The sequence below is a fragment of the Mobula birostris genome, chromosome 8 (assembly GCF_030028105.1).
Source record: "Mobula birostris isolate sMobBir1 chromosome 8, sMobBir1.hap1, whole genome shotgun sequence".
Taxonomy (NCBI): domain Eukaryota; kingdom Metazoa; phylum Chordata; class Chondrichthyes; order Myliobatiformes; family Myliobatidae; genus Mobula; species Mobula birostris.
In genome coordinates, this window is record NC_092377.1 from 77293759 (window position 1) to 77312112 (window position 18354).

Consider the following 18354-nt stretch of genomic DNA (forward strand, 5'->3'; position numbering starts at 1 on the left):
GTAATGAATGAAATTTGATTAGGGAGCTTAAGATAAAGGAACTCCTAGGAGACAGCGACTAAAATATGATAGAATTCACCATGCAGTTTCAAATGGAGAACATAAATTCAGAGGGAACTTCAGAAGCATGAGAGAGAATTGCTGACCAACGTTGATCAGAAGGGCACACTAACAGAGATGATGGCAGAACAACAATAGCTGGAGTTTCTGGGGATCTTTCGGAAGGTGCACGATAGATGCATCCCAAAGATGGAGAAGTATTCTAAAGGCAGGATAACTCAACAATGGCTGACAAGGGAAGTTAAAGAAAGCAGAAAAACAAAGGAGAGGACATACAATTTAGCCAATTTTGGTGGAAAATTAAAGGATTGGGAAGCTTTTTAAACAAACAGGAGGCAATTAAAAGCCATTAAGAGAGAAAAGATGAGATATGAAGGAAAGCTAGCCAATAATATAAAAGCAGACACCTAAAGTTTTTTTCAAACATATAAAGAGTAAAAGAGAGGTGAGAGTAGATATTAGACCACTGGAAAATGACACTGGAATGGTAGTAATAGGGGACAAGAATTGCTGGATGAACTTAATAAGCCTCCTAAACCACTGTATTCAGGCTAACTGGCTTATAATTTCCTTTCTTCTGCCATCTTCCCTTCTTAAGGAATGGGGTGACATTTGCAGTTTACTAGGCCTCTGAAATTATTCCAGAATCTAGTGATTCTTGAAGGATCATTACTAATAGAAACATATAGAAACATAGAAAATAGGTGCAGGAGTAGGCCATTTGGCCCTTCGAGCCTGCACCGCCATTTATTATGATCATGGCTGATCATCCAACTCAGAACCCCGCCCCAGCCTTCCCTCCATACCCCGTGATTCCCGTAGCCACAAGGGCCATATCTAACTCCCTCTTAAATATAGCCAATGAACTGGCCTCAACTGTTTCCTGTGGCAGAGAATTCCATAGATTCACCACTCTCTGTGTGAAGAAATTTTTCCTAATCTCGGTCCTAAAAGGCTTCCCCTTTATCCTCAAACTGTGACCCCTCGTCTGGACTTCCCCAACATCGGGAACAATCTTCCTGCATCTAGCCTGTCCAATCCCTTTAGGATTTTATACGTTTCAATCAGATCCCCCCTCAATCTTCTAAATTCCAACGAGTACAAGCCCAGTTCATCCAGTCTTTCCTCATATGAAAGTCCTGCCATCCCAGGAATCAATCTGGTGAACCTTCTTTGTACTCCCTCTATGGCAAGGATGTCTTTCCTCAGATTAGGGGACCAAAACTGCACACAATACTCCAGGTGTGGTCTCACCAAGGCCTTGTACAACTGCAGTAGTAGCTCCCTGCTCCTGTACTCGAATCCTCTCGTTATAAATGCCAGCATACCATTCGCCTTTTTCACCGCCTGCTGTACCTGCATGCCCACTTTCAATGACTGGTGTATAATGACACCCAGGTCTCGTTGCACCTCCCCTTTTCCTAATTGGCCACCATTCAGATAATAATCTGTTTTCCTATTTTTGCCACCAAAGCGGATAACTTTACACTTATCCACATTAAATTGCATCTGCCATGAATTTGCCCACTCACCCAACCTATCCAAGTCACTCTGCATCCTCTTAGCATCCTCCTCACAGCTAACACTGCCATCCAGCTTCGTGTCATCTGCAAACTTGGAGATGCTGCATTTAATTCCCTCATCCAAGTCATTAATATATATTGTAAACAACTGGGGTCCCAGCACTGAGCCTTGCGGTACCCCACTAGTCACTGCCTGCCATTCTGAAAAGGTCCCATTTATTCCCACTCTTTGCTTCCTGTCTGCTGACCAATTCTCCATCCACATCAATACCTTACCCCCATGTGCTTTAAGTTTGCACACTAATCTCCTGTGTGGGACCTTGTCAAAAGCCTTTTGAAAATCCAAATATACCACATCCACTGGTTCTCCCCTATCCACTCTACTAGTTACATCCTCAAAAAATTCTATGAGATTCGTCAGACATGATTTTCCTTTCACAAATCCAAGCTGACTTTGTCCGATGATTTCACCACCTTCCAAATGTGCTGTTATCACATCTTTGATAACTGACTCCAGCAGTTTTCCCACCACCGACGTTAGGCTAACCGGTCTATAATTCCCCGGTTTCTCTCTCCCTCCTTTTTTAAAAAGTGGGGTTACATTAGCCACCCTCCAATCCTCAGGAACTAGTCCAGAATCTAATGAGTTTTGAAAAATTATCACTAATGCATCCACTATTTCTTGGGCTACTTCCTTAAGCACTCTGGGATGCAGACCATCTGACCCTGGGGATTTATCTGCCTTCAATCCCTTCAATTTACCTAACACCACTTCCCTACTAACATGTATTTCGCTCAGTTCCTCCATCTCACTGGACCCTCTGTCCCCTACTATTTCTGGAAGATTATTTATGTCCTCCTTAGTGAAGACAGAACCAAAGTAATTATTCAATTGGTCTGCCATGTCCTTGCTCCCCATAATCAATTCACCTGTTTCTGTCTGTAGGGGACCTACATTTGTCTTTACCAGTCTTTTTCTTTTTACATATCTATAAAAGCTTTTACAGTCAGTTTTTATGTTCCCTGCCAGTTTTCTCTCATAATCTTTTTTCTCCTTCCTAATTAAGCCCTTTGTCCTCCTCTGCTGAACTCTGAATTTCTCCCAGTCCTCAGGTGAGCCACTTTTTCTGGCTAATTTGTATGCTTCTTCTTTGGAATTGATACTATCCCTAATTTCTCTTGTCAGCCACGGGTGCACTACCTTCCTTGATTTATTCTTTTGCCAAACTGGGATGAACAATTGTTGTAGTTCATCCATGCAACCTTTAAATGCTTGCCATTGCGTATCCACCGTCAATCCTTTAAGTGTCATTTGCCAGTCTATCTTAGCTAATTCACGTCTCATACCTTCAAAGTTACTCCTCTTTAAGTTTAGAACCTTTGTTTCTGAATTAACTCTGTCACTCTCCATCTTAAAGAAGAATTCCACCATATTATGGTCACTCTTACCCAAGGGGCCTCTCACGACAAGATTGATAATTAACCCTTCCTCATTGCTCAAAACCCAGTCCAGAATAGCCTGCTCTCTAGTTGGTTCCTCGACATGTTGGTTCAAAAAACCATCCCGCATACGTTCCAAGAAATCCTCTTCCTCAGCACCTTTACCAATTTGGTTCACCCAATCTACATGTAGATTGAAGTCACCCATTATAACTGCTGTTCCTTTATTGCACACATTTCTAATTTCCTGTTTAATACCATCTCCGACCTCACTACTACTCTTAGGTGGTCTGTACACAACTCCCACCAGCATTTTCTGCCCCTTAGTGTTACGCAGCTCTACCCATATCGATTCCACATCTTCCCGGCTTATGTCCTTCCTTTCTATTGCGTTAATCTCTTCTTTAACCAGCAACGCCACCACACCTCCTTTTCTTTTATGTCTATCCCTCCTGAATATTGAATATCCCTGAACGTTGAGCTCCCATCCTTGGTCACCCTGGAGCCATGTCTCTGTGATCCCAACTATATCATAATCATTAATAACATGCCTCTACATTCTCTTCAGGTACCTCTTTCAAAACCTGGGTTATAGTCCATCTGGTCCAGGTGAGAAAGTGAGGAAGATACTATTATCCACTTCCTATCGTTTTATTTTTGGCCAAGTCCATGACCTGTAGGTTCCTTTAAAACCTTGACAACAGTTATTGCAATGGAGTCCACAAAAATCCTGTCAGTGATATTTACAACCATGCATTTTACCCATGTGTTTATGCTCCAATCATTATAATTTTCATTATTCTTTTAATATTTTAATCTTTGTTGATTGGATGCATTTGCCACCAGCTGCTGCTGTCCCTGTTCTAATGGATTTCTCACACTCCCCTCGATATGGAAGACCGATCCTGAATCAGGTTAAGGCTGAAGCAAGAGCAGCAGTCATATTCAAAGGAACAGGAAACATTGGCTATCAGGAGAAAGGTAAGTAGCAATTTTTTCATTGCTTTAGGAGTCTGTGCGTCCTCTCCATGGAATGCAATGGTTTTCTCTGGGTGCTCTGGTTTCCCCCCGCAGTCCAACGCCATAGTGGTTAGGAATAGTGATTGTTATTGTAAATTGTCCCATGATTAAGATGTCAATAAAATTGAGAAAGTACAGAAGAGGTTCACTAAAATGTTGCCTGGGTTTCATCTCCTAAGTTACAGAGAAAGGTTAAACAAGTTAGGTCTTTATTCTTTGGAGCGTAGAAGGTTGAGGAGGGACTTGATAGAGATGTTTAAAATTATGAAGGGGATAGATCGAACTGACATGGATAGGCTTTTTCCATTGAGAATGGGGGAGATCCAAACAAGAGGACATGAGTTGAGAGTTAAAGGGCAAAAGTTTAGGGGTAACATGAGGGGGAACTTCTTTACTCCGAGAGTGGTAGCTGTGTGGAATGAGCTTCCAGCAGAAGTGGTTGAGGCAGATTCGATGTTGTCGTTTTAAGTTAAATTGGATAGCTATATGGACAGGAAAGGAATGGAGGGTTATGGTCTGAGTGCAGGTCAGTGCGACTAGGTGAGAGTAAGAATTCGGCATGGACTAGAAGGGCCGAGATGGCCTGTTTCTGTGCTGTAATTGTTATATGGTTACATGGTTATATTAAGCTAGGGTTAAATATGCATGGTGCATCTGCAGAAATTTGCATCTCTAACTATTTGGCATCTTATCTTTCTAACATGTTTCAGTCCTTATTTGCAAGCCTTCATAAATGATCAGTGGCTCCGATAATACTAACAGCTTTGATAACTAAGAAACTGAGAAGTAGGGCCTCACCAAATGTCAAAGCAGTTCTATGAGTGTAGCAGGCTGTCTGCTTCCAGGCCACATTTGATCTTGTTGGAGTGCTGGGACTCAGGCTTCTAGAGGAACATACTGCACCCAGAATTACACTGTAAACAAGGGAGGGTAGCAAATAATTTTAGAACAATCTGCCCAATTATTATAATAATATATCTTTGTCATTTTAATGCCAGGACGACTTTGAATGCATATGTTTGTTATTATCAATGATTTAATGGAGTTCAAACATTGATGCATTTCATGCCTGAAGATATCTTTAACAAACCAAATTTAACAAACATTGATTAAAAAAAAATAAAAATAAAGCCTTAAAATGAAGCGAGCTTAACAAATGAGAATTTCATCCTATGTGAGGCCTGAGGACCCAATGAGCATTTGTTGTGAAATTTGTTGTTTTGTGGCAGTGGTAAATATAAGCACTGAAAAAAGAGAGGGAAAAAAGCAAGGTAGAGTTCATGGGTTCAATGTCCATTCAGAAAACTGATGGCAGATGGGAAAAAGCTGTTCCTGAATCGTTGAGTGTGTGCCTTCAAGCTCCTGTACTTTTTCCATGATGGTAGCAATGAGAAGAGGGCATGTCCTGGGTGATGGAGGTCCTTCATGATGGATGCTACCTTTTTGAGGCATCGCCTTTTGAAGGTGTCCTTGATGCTGGGGAGGCTAATGGTCATGATGGAGCTGGCTGAGTTTACAACTTTCTGCAGCTTTTGCCAGTCCTGTTCAGTGTCCCCCCTGCGCCCCCCCCCCCGCCGCCACCAGGCAGTGTTGCAGCCAGTTAGAATGTTCTTGACGGTACATCTATAGAAATTTGCAAAAGTCTTTGGTTACATATCAACTCTCCTCAAACTTGTAATGAAGTATGGCTGCTGTTGCGCATCTTTGTAATTGCATCAGTATATTGGACCCATGATAGACCCTTAGAGATGTTGACATCCAGAAACTTGAAACTGCTCACCCTTTCCATCGCTGATCCCTCAACAATCCCTCAAAGTTTTCTGAACGTCCCCTTCCTGAAGTACACAATAAATTCCTTGGTCTTACTGATGTTGAAGGCAAGGTTGTTGTTGTGACATCACCTAACCAGCTGGTCATCTTCCAAAATTTGGTTAGGCCATGGAGCGGTCCCTACATACTGGAAGTTGGCAACTATTTAGAAATAGTTATCATTAGTGGGGGATAGGTTTCAATCTCTCTTAGACAATTCAAAAAGGAAAGCTATTAGGACCCGACAAAGTCAGTATGGGCATATGAAAGGGAAATTATGCTAATTCACTGGATTTCTTTGAAGGCATAACTAATAGAATAGGTAAGGGAAAGATAGTAGATGTTCTATCTTTCAGCTTTTAGAAAGGTTTGATTTAGAATCCCACCACAGGAAATATACAAATTTAAAACACATGGTTGGCTTTATTGGTTGGTAAACAGGAAGCAGGGAGTAGAAATAAACAATTCTTTTTCCAGGTGGTAGGCAGGGATTATTGGGGTATTGTGGGGATAATTTGTGGGTGGGCACTATATGGTGTGAGGTGGCAAAGAAGCAAAGAGTCTCCAATGTAATCTGGACAAGTGAGAAGTTGCAGTTTAATATGGGTTGGTGTGAGGTTAACTGAAAGGCAGTTTATTATCTGACTGATGATAGATTAGGAAAAGGAGATCTGTAATGAGACATGTGTGCCTTTGTACACCAGTCACTGAAAGCAAGTGTTCGTGTGTTGCAAGCAGTCAGAAAGGCAAACGGCATGTTGGCCTTCAAGAGCACAGGTGCAAGGTCACTTTGTTGCAGCTGTGCAGGATCCAGGGGAATCTGGAGATTTTTATGAAGTTCTCATTTCCTGAACTAAGGAAGGATGTTGATTCCTGAAATGGCAAAATTGATGTATAAGGAAAGTTTCATTCAATTACATTGATATTTATGGAAATTTGGAAGAATAAGGGGGAATCTCATAGAAACCTCTAACATTCTACAGGTCTGGAGAAACTAGACATCGGAGATTGTCCTCAATGATTGGAGAATCCAGAAACAGGGTAATGACCTCACCAAATGGACTATATCATTCATAGCTTCTTTCTAACTGTGATAAGACTGCAGAACGGATCCTGACCCAGATCTGGGCCGTACCCTCCAAATATCCGGACCTGCCTCTCGGGTTTTTTTTGCACTACCTTACTTTCCATTTTTCTATTTTCTATTTATGATTTATAATTTAAATTTTTAATATTTACTATTGATTTGTAATCCAGGGAGCGGGAAGCGCAAAATCAAATATCGCTGTGATGATTGTACGTTCTAGTATCGATTGTTTGGCGACAATTAAGAATAAAGTATAAGAATTATTTTACCCAGCCGAACTCTCAGCCACAAAGGAGGTCATCAGTAAATACATTCAAGGAGGAGATAAATATATTTCTTAATGCCAAATGGATCAAGGGATTTGAGGAGCAGGCAGGAATAGATAGTGAAGTCATTGATCAACAATGTCTATTTGCATGCGGAGCAACCTGAAGGGGTGAATGGCCCACTTAAGCATTTTTTTAAGTTTGTTAGCTTCTGCTTCAAGATCATGTTGGACCTGAAACATTAACTCTTGCTTCTGCCTCAATATTAGTTGCTTGAGCTGCAGTGTTTATTCAGCATCCTCCGTTCTTAATTTGAATTTCCAGCAGTAACTTTTGCTGCTGAATCCATCGTGGACTTGGACATCTCGCTCTTCAGGCTAGAAGACTTACTCAACCACATGCAATTCAAACCCAGCTGGAATGCCAAATCAGTGTGTGGCCTGACTTACTAAGCTATTCCAAAGCAGCTCAGGTTCCACATTTAAGAAATGAAAACATGCTAATTTTATACAAAGGCAATCTGTCGTGACCAATTGAATATTTAATTAGATTGAAATGATTAACTTTACTTGCCACACATACAATGAAACATTGAAGCATGCAGTGGAATGTGTTGTTTACATCAAATCAAATCTGCAAAGATTTTGCTGGGTACCCTGCAAGTGTCACCACACTTCTGGGACCAACATAGCATGGCCACAACTCACTAACCCTAAACCAGACATCTCTTTTGGAATGTGAGGGGGAAACCACAGCACCTAGAGGAAATCCATGTGGTCACAGCAAGAATGTACCAACTCCTTCCAAACCGTGACAGGAATTGAACCTTAATCTTACAATCGGTATTGTGAAGCATGGCACTAACTGTTATGCTATTGTGCCACCCCTTCAAGTTAAGTGAATTACTTCAGCCACTTAAAAATCATATTGATAGCTTAATATTAAGAACTAACTTCCTCAATTTAAAATCCTCAGCCTTGTTTTCAAATCCTTCTGTGGTCTCACATGGTTTCTTCCTCTGTGACAGTATCCAACCCTAAATATCCCAGCCCTTAATATTGATCCACCAGTTCACTCCTTCTGTTCATCCTCAGTTTTAATCACTCCACCACAGAAGACAATAATTTCTGCTACCTGAGCCCTCTGCTCTGGAATTCTCTCCCTAACCCTATCTCTCCTCCATTAAGAAGCACTTTAAATATTGCTTCCTTATGAGACCTTTTTAACTCTGTCCTGATTTCAAATTATATCGATTGATGTCAAATTGTATCTAGTGATTAATATTGTGAATATCTATCACATTCAATGGTACAAGTTCTTCCAGCAAAATGAGTATTTTGTAAGAATCAAAGGCTGAAATTTTCAACTTAGTCAGAAACCTGTGCAGGGTAACAAAATTCAGAATACAATTCACAATCACCCAGGACACTTACCTGGGTAGTGGTCTGACCTTACTAAAATTCCAAAGGACTCAGCCTATTTAATGGAATGATTTGTCACTGTCAGTATTGTAACCCTCTGAGGTGTCATTGGTAAGGAGAGGAAGGTTTGTCAAGGGAAGATGATACCAGGCAGAGTAAAAGATTTGAAAATGTGTTCGAAGTTTCCCTGAGAATATATTCCTTCCCCACTACCTCCTGGGAATCCCTGGTTTGTGACAAATCAAAGTGAAAAAGGAACACGTGTGGCAGTATTAAGATTGCTGAGCCATGAATCAGGAGCACAGAGAGATGCTGTGTAGGTGATGAAAGAGGCCAATTGCCTCATAAACTATCTGACTACCCTGCCCATCAGCCAATCTCTTCTCTTCAGTGAATGATTGTGCGGTTGCCGCATCAACATAATCAGCCATCAGTGAGCCCACAAAGCTGAAGAGGGAATAAATGATCCTACGTCCCGAGGGACTACTAAGGAGAAAGAGGGAAAAGGTACACACAAGTGCTGCATTTGAAGGGTAAGCCCCGGCAACCACTGTAGGAATCCATTTTGGTGCATACCACAAATTCATCATTGAGATTGGGACAAGTGCTTTGGAATGAAAGAAGATCGTGTAAGTTTAGAATGTCCAGAATTGATCTTAAAAGAACAACAGTGGTAGCTGAGGTCAGGTCAGTCAAAGAAAAAAAAATCCAGTCTCATTCTTTGGGGTTCAGTGCAAGATAAAAACATTTCCAGTTCCGACGAGTTAAACTCAACTGGTTTCACCTTTCAAAAAGGCACTGACCCAAGCATATCCATAGCTTAACAGCTATCACCTGGTGTTCATTGCGATAAATGCTTGAATAGCATGTTGTCAGTGTCCTTGAAATACCACGGAGCCCTTTATACCAGCAGGTATCCCTTCCCTTACATACGTCCGAACTTTGATCCCACTAAAAGCCATTGTTAGCATGCAATTGCTTGATTCATCAATCTGTCAACAACCCTATAATGGTAAAAGAGTGTGTATTCTCAGGTTCCACTATGACTCTTGGAAACCAGAGCTCACCTTTAACTTTTCCATGCTTCTTAATGATGGAAACAAACCCACAGGCACAGAGGCAGATTTGTTACAGGTGATGGACCAACCTTCCATTAACTACATCTCCTCCTTTCACCAAAGCTGCATTGGCTAACTCACCATCATTAATGGGGAAGTACTGGAATTTCTGAGAGGAATCTCCGTGAAAAGAGAAGGAATGAAAACGGTGCATAGTGTTCACCTTCATTTCATTATCAACTTGCTGGCACATCTGAATATGTTCAGTCTCAGTTCTACTGAGCAACTCCAAAGGAGCTCGGCGCAGACTAAGGCTACAGGTTACCACAATGCAAAAGTGATATGAAGACAATGGAGAAGTTGCAAAATAGGAGTCACAGGGGTCTTTCTGGAACTGAGATATTAGAGCTGTTGGAAACAGCAGAACAGACTGGGCTTTTTTCTCTTAAAAAGAAGATTTAAAAAAAAACTTATTAGAAGACCTTATAATTACGGGCATGTTTGTTAGGTGAGGCATAGAGAAGATACTGGAATCAAACTCAAAATCATAAACATAAAGCAGCAATTATTAATCTGAAAACAATTTCAGGACAAGTCTCATCACCCAAAAAATGATGTGGCTAGAAAACAAAACTTGCTACCTCAGAAAGTAATTGAGGAAAATAACATGGGTATATTTAAAGCACCAGAAAAAGAAAGGAATGGCAGCATATGTTCCTGCTGGTTTAGCAGAAGATGGGTGAGAGGAAGCTCCTGGTGACCTAATGGAGTAAATGGTGTATTTCTGTGCTGTGAATGCTAAGTACAGTTCCCCAACATGGTTGAAGAGTTAATGAATAACGTTTAATTAACATTTGACTTGAGTTTATACTGCCAACAATCAACTTCAGAGTGTGTACAGCTCTTTAGTTAATATAATGCAGGATTAGTTTGCTGTTAACTTTGCCAGCCATTCTTAATGAATATCAGTTAGTACACATGTTGTTCATTATCCATGGCAATTAACACAAGGGACTGAAATGTAGTGTGAACATTCATTGACCTATGTTTGATTCATGCTTTCTTTGTTTAGCCAACTGTATTGCAGGTGTTATAATGAATAGACTAACCAACTAGTACCAATGGAAGTCACAGTTTCATGGCCTGAAATGCTGCCTATATGTTGGTAATGAAAGAGTACTGGGCCACCCAGTCCTTCATGTCTCATCTGCTTCTCAATCAGATTGTGCTGGATACATATATTAAACTTTTCAACTGCCCTGCACTGCCATTGTTCCCCTCCAATCTTGACAGCCTTCTCTGGGAGAGGAAATCAGGTTTTCTACTTCCTGACGAAGGGTCTCAGCCCGAAACGTTGACTTTACCTCTTCCTAGAGATGCTGCCTGGCCTGCTGCGTTCACCAGCAACTTTCATGTGTGTTGCTTGAATTTCCAGCATCTGCAGATTTCCTCGTGTTTGCGTTTCTACTTCCTATTGGGTGTAGAATTGCTTCCTCGTACCACCTCTAAACAATTAATATCGCAGAGTTTCTTCTGCCATGTTGGCACCCCCAGGTTGACAATTTCCCTTTGCAAGAACGCAGGTGTTTGTATCATTCCGTTGTAATGCAGCAGGCATAGTCTGCTAAAGGCTAGATCTGTGGCATTCAAGACTGTGATCTATAAGGCGGCATCCATCATTAAGGGCCCCATCACCCATGGCAATTACTTATTGTAACTTATAGTTGTTATGATGTATTGCAATGCACTGCCACCACAAAACAGCACATTTCATGACATGTGCCAGTTGTACTAAACTTGAATCTGATTCTGAACAGTATTCCCAAAATTTGAAATAAAATACCTATCAAGCAATATAGGTTCAGGCTATTGTTTCGATAAGGGCAGTGAAGATCTCATATATTGAAGGTCTCCATTTCTCACACATCTGCTCTCAGCTACAATAACATCTGTCCAGGAGGAGCTGAGATGGAGTTCCCTCAATCTTCACCTTTCACCCGACCAGCTTCCACATCCAGCACATCATTGTCATCTATTCCCATCACCGTTCCTACCACCTATGCAGCCCTTCCTGCCAAAACACAAGTTCACCTGCACCTCTTCTAAACTGGTCAACTGCATTTGATATTCGTGATATGGCTTCCCCTGTATTGGTGAAACCAAGCATAGCCTGGGTGACTGTTTGTCAGAGCACCTACACTTTATATGAATTAGCTAGCTTAAACTCCTGGTTGCACGAGATTTTACCTCTCCTTCCTACATCCATGGGAACACGTCTGTTCTGCTGAGTTTGGTGTTGAGACCGCTTTCTTTCAAGTTATGTGTCAATGATTTGGATGACAGAATTGATGGCTTTGTGACCAAGTTTGTGGATGATGCAAAGATTGGTGAGGAGCAAGTAGTATTGAAGAAGCTGGGAGTCTATAGAATGACCTAGAGAGATTGAGAGAATGGGCAAAGAAGTGGCTGATGGACTATATTGTCAGGAAGTGTATGGTCATGCACATTGGTAGAAGGAATAAAGGCATAGACTGTTTGCTAATCGGGGGAACAAATTCAGTCATCAGATGTGCAGGGTTCCCTTAAGGTTTGAGTCAGAAGTAAAACTGGCAAATGCAATGTTAGCATTCATTTTCGAGAGGACTAGAATAGAAAAGTAAGAATGTAATGCTGAAGCTTTATAAGGCATTGTTCAGACAACACTTCGAGTATTGTGAGCAGCTAAGAAAAGATGTGCCGCCATTGGAGAGGTTTCCAAGAATGATAATGGGTATGAAAAGGTTAATGCATGCGGAGTGTTTGATGACACTGGACCTGTACTTTCTGAAGTTTAGAAGAGTGAGGGGAGGAATCTCATTGAAAGATATGGAATATCGAAAGGCCTAGAAAAAGTGGATGTGGAGAGGATGTTTCCTATAGCGGAGGAGCCTAGGACCAGAGGACACAGCCTCAGAATAGAGGGACGTCCATTTGAAGAGATATGAGGAGGAATTTCTTGAGCCAGAGGGTGGTGAATCTGTGTAATTCATTACCACGGACAGTTGTGGAGATCAAGTCATTGGGTATATTTAAAGTGGAGGCTGATAGGTTCTTGATTAGTAAAGGTGCCAGAAGTTACAGTGGGAAGGCAGGAGAATAAATCGGTCATGACAGAATGGCTGACAGACTCAATGGGCTGAATGGCTTAGTTTTGTGGTCTTATAGTCTCTCAGCCTTCATTGCTATACTGAAGCTAAACACAACTTGGAAGAACAATTTCTCATGCTCTACTTGTATAGCTTACCTGTGGTATGAAAGCTGAAATGTCCATTTTTGTGTAACCTATAGCCCTATGTGGTCTTCTCCCCCACACATTCATCTGTCCACCCAGATTTCTTCCATGTAACATCCTCTTGAACCATTATATACTGGCAGTCTTTCCTTTTCCCTCTCAGTCCTGATGCAGGGTCTTGACCCAAAACATCAATTTGCACCTTCTGCCTTCACGGATGTTGATTGACTCATGGTGTTCTTCAAGTGTTCTGATTTTGGTTCCAGATTTCAGCATCAAGGCCTCTTTTGTCTTGTGCTTTGCTTGTTTTCCTAACAGTGCTAAATCAAACATGAATGGATACGTTTTATATATGCAAAGGACAATGCAACCCATTATGGCATCCACTGATTAGAATTGTGCTATAATTGGAGCTAGATGTGATTTCACATCTTATATTTAGTTCCTATTAAAAATTACAGAGAGTTATGTACGCAGCTCAGCACATCATGGAAATGAGCCTTCTCTCTATGGACTCTGTCTACACTTCTTGCTGCTTCAATAAAGCAGCCAACATCACTCTTCCCAGATATTCTCTATTCTCTCCTTTTCCATTGAACAGGAGATACAAAGGCATCTACCACCAGGCTCAAGGACGGTTTTTATCCTGTTATTTTAAGACCATGAAATAATTCACTAGTAACATAAGATGGACTCCTGATGTCACAATCTTCCTTGTCACGATTTTGCACTTTGTTGTTTACCTGCATTGCACTTTCTATGAAGCTGTTACACTTCATTCTGCACTGTTATTGCTTTACCTTGTTCTACCTCAATTCACTGTGTAATAATTTGGTCTGCGTGAACAGTATGGTCTGAATGCAAAACAAGCCTTCCACTCTATCTTGGTACATGAGACAATAATAAACCAATACTAGTTCAAATAGCATACTGGCACTCTAAAGTCCTGCTGTAAGCAGAGGATATAGTACATTGGTGATGTCCCGGAATAATGTCCCTGAAGGGAGCCGAAGGAAGGCATCAATCCATCTAATTAAGTGCAATCAACAGACGCCCATGGCATTAAGTGTTCATGCCAAGTGTGTGAAAATTAAAAAAAAACATATGCAGTTTTTGGAAATCTGAAATAAAAAAAAACAGAAATTGCTGTAACTCTCAGCAGATCGGTCAAGATCTGTGGAAAAAAACAGAGTTCACATTGTAATTCAGAGATCCTTCACCTGAACTCAGCTCCATGTTATGTGATTGCCTTGATGGAGAGACTAAAGTATTCCTTTTACTCAGTTTTGAGGTGTGGACATCACTCACAAGGCCTGCGTTCATATCTTGCCTTTATTTGTCATTGAGAAAATGGTAGTTAGCTGCAGCCTCTGTGATGAAGGTACTCCATCTGTGAAGATAGGCTCTGTGTTCCTGAGTTTTACAGTTACAAAGAAGATACAATGAATGAACAGCAGTATATTTTAAAATCTGGATGACCTCACTGGGGATGGGAGGAACATGCTGTGGGAAATATCACCATGTGGTGATAACACAATAACTTCCTAACTCCTGGGCACCAAATTAAAGTTCCATCCTTCTACAAATCGCTCCATTGCTTCACCCACCCTCCCATCTGCTGTCTTGCTCAGTCTGGTTTCTTGTGCTTCACCTTCTTCCCATTTGCTCCTCCTCCTTTCTCTTCCCCAACCTCATTTCCTGCATCTGCTCTACCTGCTCATCTCCTCCTTCTCTCCTACTTCCCTTGTCCCTTTCCTCCTCCCTTCCACCCATCCTCCTCCCATTCCTTCTCATTCTTCTCCTCTTGCTTTTCCTTTGTCTCTTTCTTTTCCCTCCTCCTTCTCCTCCCAGTGATTCACCTATGGTGAAAGATATTCAGCAATAACTGCTATCCGGATAACATTGCAATGTTGCAGGTATAAATAGGGCTGAGAAACCGCTTCCACTGCTGGCAAAGCATAAGCCTCTTTTTTCTCCCTTATTGTTTATCTTGGCTCTTGGTAAAAAGCTCTTTCTGCCAAAAGTTTCTCTGAGTCATTGATTGAGAGACAAACCCAGATTTACAATTCTCTTTCAGATTGTTAAAGAATTAATAAGCTCCTAATATCATAAGTTTAAATACAGGCTGTTTAAATTTTGATTTGGCATTTGGAGATTCCACTGCAAAATGTTCTTAGTTTTATCATTCTGTGATAATTCAGATAATTTGTCTTGGCTATAGAGTTGATTATGCAAGCATGTTTAGAAATCCATTTTTATTTTCTTTTACAAGAGCTTTTTTTGTTTAGCAATAGTAGGGTGAATACTATTGTTGATTAGAGGGCAATGTTAATGTTAAGGTGGTAATTAAAGCTCTCATTGTTTGCTTCTGGCTGCTTCACTGTGACCACAGATGTAGTCACTTCACTTTTTTTAAACATTTGCTGTTAAAAAGTAAGACATACAAGCATGAATGAACCCCTTGATCCTGCTCCATCTTTCAACCAGATAATAGTTCATTGATTCAACTCCACTCTTTGGTCTTACCTACATTTCTCTGGAGGGTGTCCAAAACCGTGGCAATCTTACTCTTCAATATATTGACTGACTAGCATAAACAACTATGAATGGAATTGCTCCTCCTCTTCTAAACCTAAATTAGCTCATCCCTACCCTAAGATTGTGACCTTCAGTTCTAGACTCTCCTGCTTGCGGAAATAACTTTATAGTATTTAGCACAAAGTATTCCCCCCCCCCCCAAAGTTTGTTCCATCAATTCTTCCAAATTCAACATAAAGTACTGTTCCTAGGCACAAACTTGTTAAATTCAGTACCACTGTTACCATGCATATTTTAGAGTCATTACGGTATACAGAATCCAAAGAGATAGCTTGTACGTGGGAGTTTGTTTTGCACAAATTATCTGCCACATTTATCATATTACTGTGAGTGTTAATAGTAATTTAGAATTGGCAAAACATTCTGCAACATTCTCAGGTAGTGAAAGCCCTTAAGTACAACATAACTTTTTCAACTCCCTAGTTAGTAGGGTTGATGTTGATCTAATATTCTTCCATTCCATCTGTCTCAACACCCATACCTGCTCCAGATTTCACATGACCCAACTATAGTTTATCCAGTCTCCTCCATCCTCTTCTGGCCCATGTTTCTGTACTCATTCTACATTATTCAATCAATCCCCACACCCCTCCAAAAAAAATCTTGAAACCCTGCAGCTTCTGCAACACCATTGGTCTCTTCTTCACTGGGGTCCATTTCACCTTCCCTATGAAGCACCTTTGAATGTTTTAGTCCATTAAAGACACTTTATAAATTTGTGCAATATTTAATTCCTTCAGTCAAACTATGTCTTGGTTTTGGTTCATTGGTGGGACCATGATCTACTATTAGTGTTCGACATCGTGCTAATTAAGCAGGCAAAATTAATGAAGTTAAGTTTTCATTTTAATTAACTGAATTAATCGCAAAAAAGCAAAATATATTTAAATCATTAACAATAAACCTTTGATTTTTTAATGATTATATCACTGATATTGTGCCTGCTGTATCAAAAGAAAGCTTTATTCATATAGATGACAGATCGTGAGGAATGTCAATTTACCTTCAACCATGTGCAAAATGATTTTCATCACCCTTTCAAATGACTGTTATAAATTACAAATCAGCAACTGATTCAATTATTTTTGCATGAGTTTTGCTGTTTGTAATAATAAGTGAAACACGGCAAAGAGCTGGTGGGTGGAAACAAACCAAAATAATGATCAATTGATCTGTTTTGGTGATGTTAGTTGAATTATTTGGAGTCATAAAGTGATAGAGTTATATAACATGGAAAAAGCCCTTTGGCCCAACTTGTTCATGCCTACCATGATGCACACCAAGCAGTTAGTCCTTCTCCCTCTCCACCCCTACAATAACTGTTGTTATTGTACCTGCCTCAACCACTTCCTTTGACAGCTCACTTCATGTACACACCACCCTTCATGTGAAGAAGTTGCGCCTCAGGTCACTCTTAAACCTTTCACCTCTCACCTTACGCCCTTTAATTTTATTTCCCCTTCTCTGGGGAAAAGACTTTGTGCATTCACCCTGTCTATATCCCTTATGACATTGGCCTGACATTGAGACCTTCTGTTGTCTTTCAAGATAATAGCATTGCATCTATTTCACCCACCCAGGAGAGCTGACATGCGCTCAGTTGAAGTCTCATCCAAAAGGCAGCATTTCCAACAATAGTACACACTTTCAGTACTGCACCAAGGTATCAGCTTGGACTTATCCTCAGGGGTCAGTGTAAACCTGAACCCATTGTGGCTGGCTCACTATGAGCCAGACCTGCTGTGCACACTGAGCACAGTAGAGACCAACACCTGGATTTATTCTCTTGCTTGGCAAAAGGAGATTATGTATGGTGCCAACCTTATGTGTAAATTGAAAAAGAAAGCAATTTATAATACAATGAGTGTAAAATAGGTAAATCTGTTGATCCACAATGACATTTTTAATCCTAAATTATTCAATCTATACAACAAAAATAATTTAAAAGATTCCTTTCGATTACTTTAGCAAGACTGATCTGGCTCTAGACAAATGAAAGATAGATTGAGGGATAAAAGACATTGTGGCATGCGGAAAGTGATACTGGCTGATATTCATTACACTTCACTGGTAACTATTTGAGGAATGTTCCAATTGAAAATGTTAAAAGGTCACATGGAACACCTCAAAGATTAAATTAGATCTATCTACAAACCTTTGATGTTGGCTGGTGGTGTAAACTTGATATGGGATCTTCATTATATACAAATGTTTAATGCTTAGGGATTTCCACCTTTTGGAAGAGGTTGTAAGTAGTATTGAGCAGATTACGATGACACAAAAACACCTCATCACCCCGGGGTAGCTACACTGGTGGATTTAAGCCAAATGAAGTATCTGAAGTAACAAAAACCATTAGCTGTGTCTAGGTAACAAGCAGAATGTTTGGTATCTTCTAAATAATTCTCTGAGATTTACTCTGACCACAGCAGCCATACCTCAGAGAATATTTCAAAATATCACATAGCTGGTAGATAGAGAATCATGCTCTCACTATATGTGTATATAAATCCTCAGTTCCATGTTAAACATCTAAAATTTCAATTGTATAAAACTGCAGTTTTTAAATCTTAAGCTTTGAGAAGTTATTTTTTCCACAGTGAAATGCATAATGGCCATTTCCAAGTATTTTCACATTGATCTGGAATTTTGTTCAGGTGCTTCCTGACATGAGTAAATCTTAGGTCCCAGATGAAATTCCTACATAAGTTACACGTGGAACAAAATTATTCCCTTTTGTAGGATTTTGGACCACATTGTCGCAGGAGTAGTTCCCAAGACAACCAGATCATCACAATGTA

At 40.4% G+C, this 18354-nt stretch overlaps 1 long non-coding RNA gene across 1 annotated transcript in view; it reads right to left on the reverse strand.

The window, feature by feature from the left end:
- LOC140202219 (uncharacterized) overlaps window positions 1–18354 on the reverse strand; it is a 51614-nt gene that overhangs the window by 9301 nt on the left and 23959 nt on the right. Inside the window, exon 2 of the long non-coding RNA XR_011887039.1 lies at window positions 12968–13275. This is a non-coding gene — a long non-coding RNA (uncharacterized lncRNA). The remainder of the gene's footprint in view (window positions 1–12967; window positions 13276–18354) is intronic.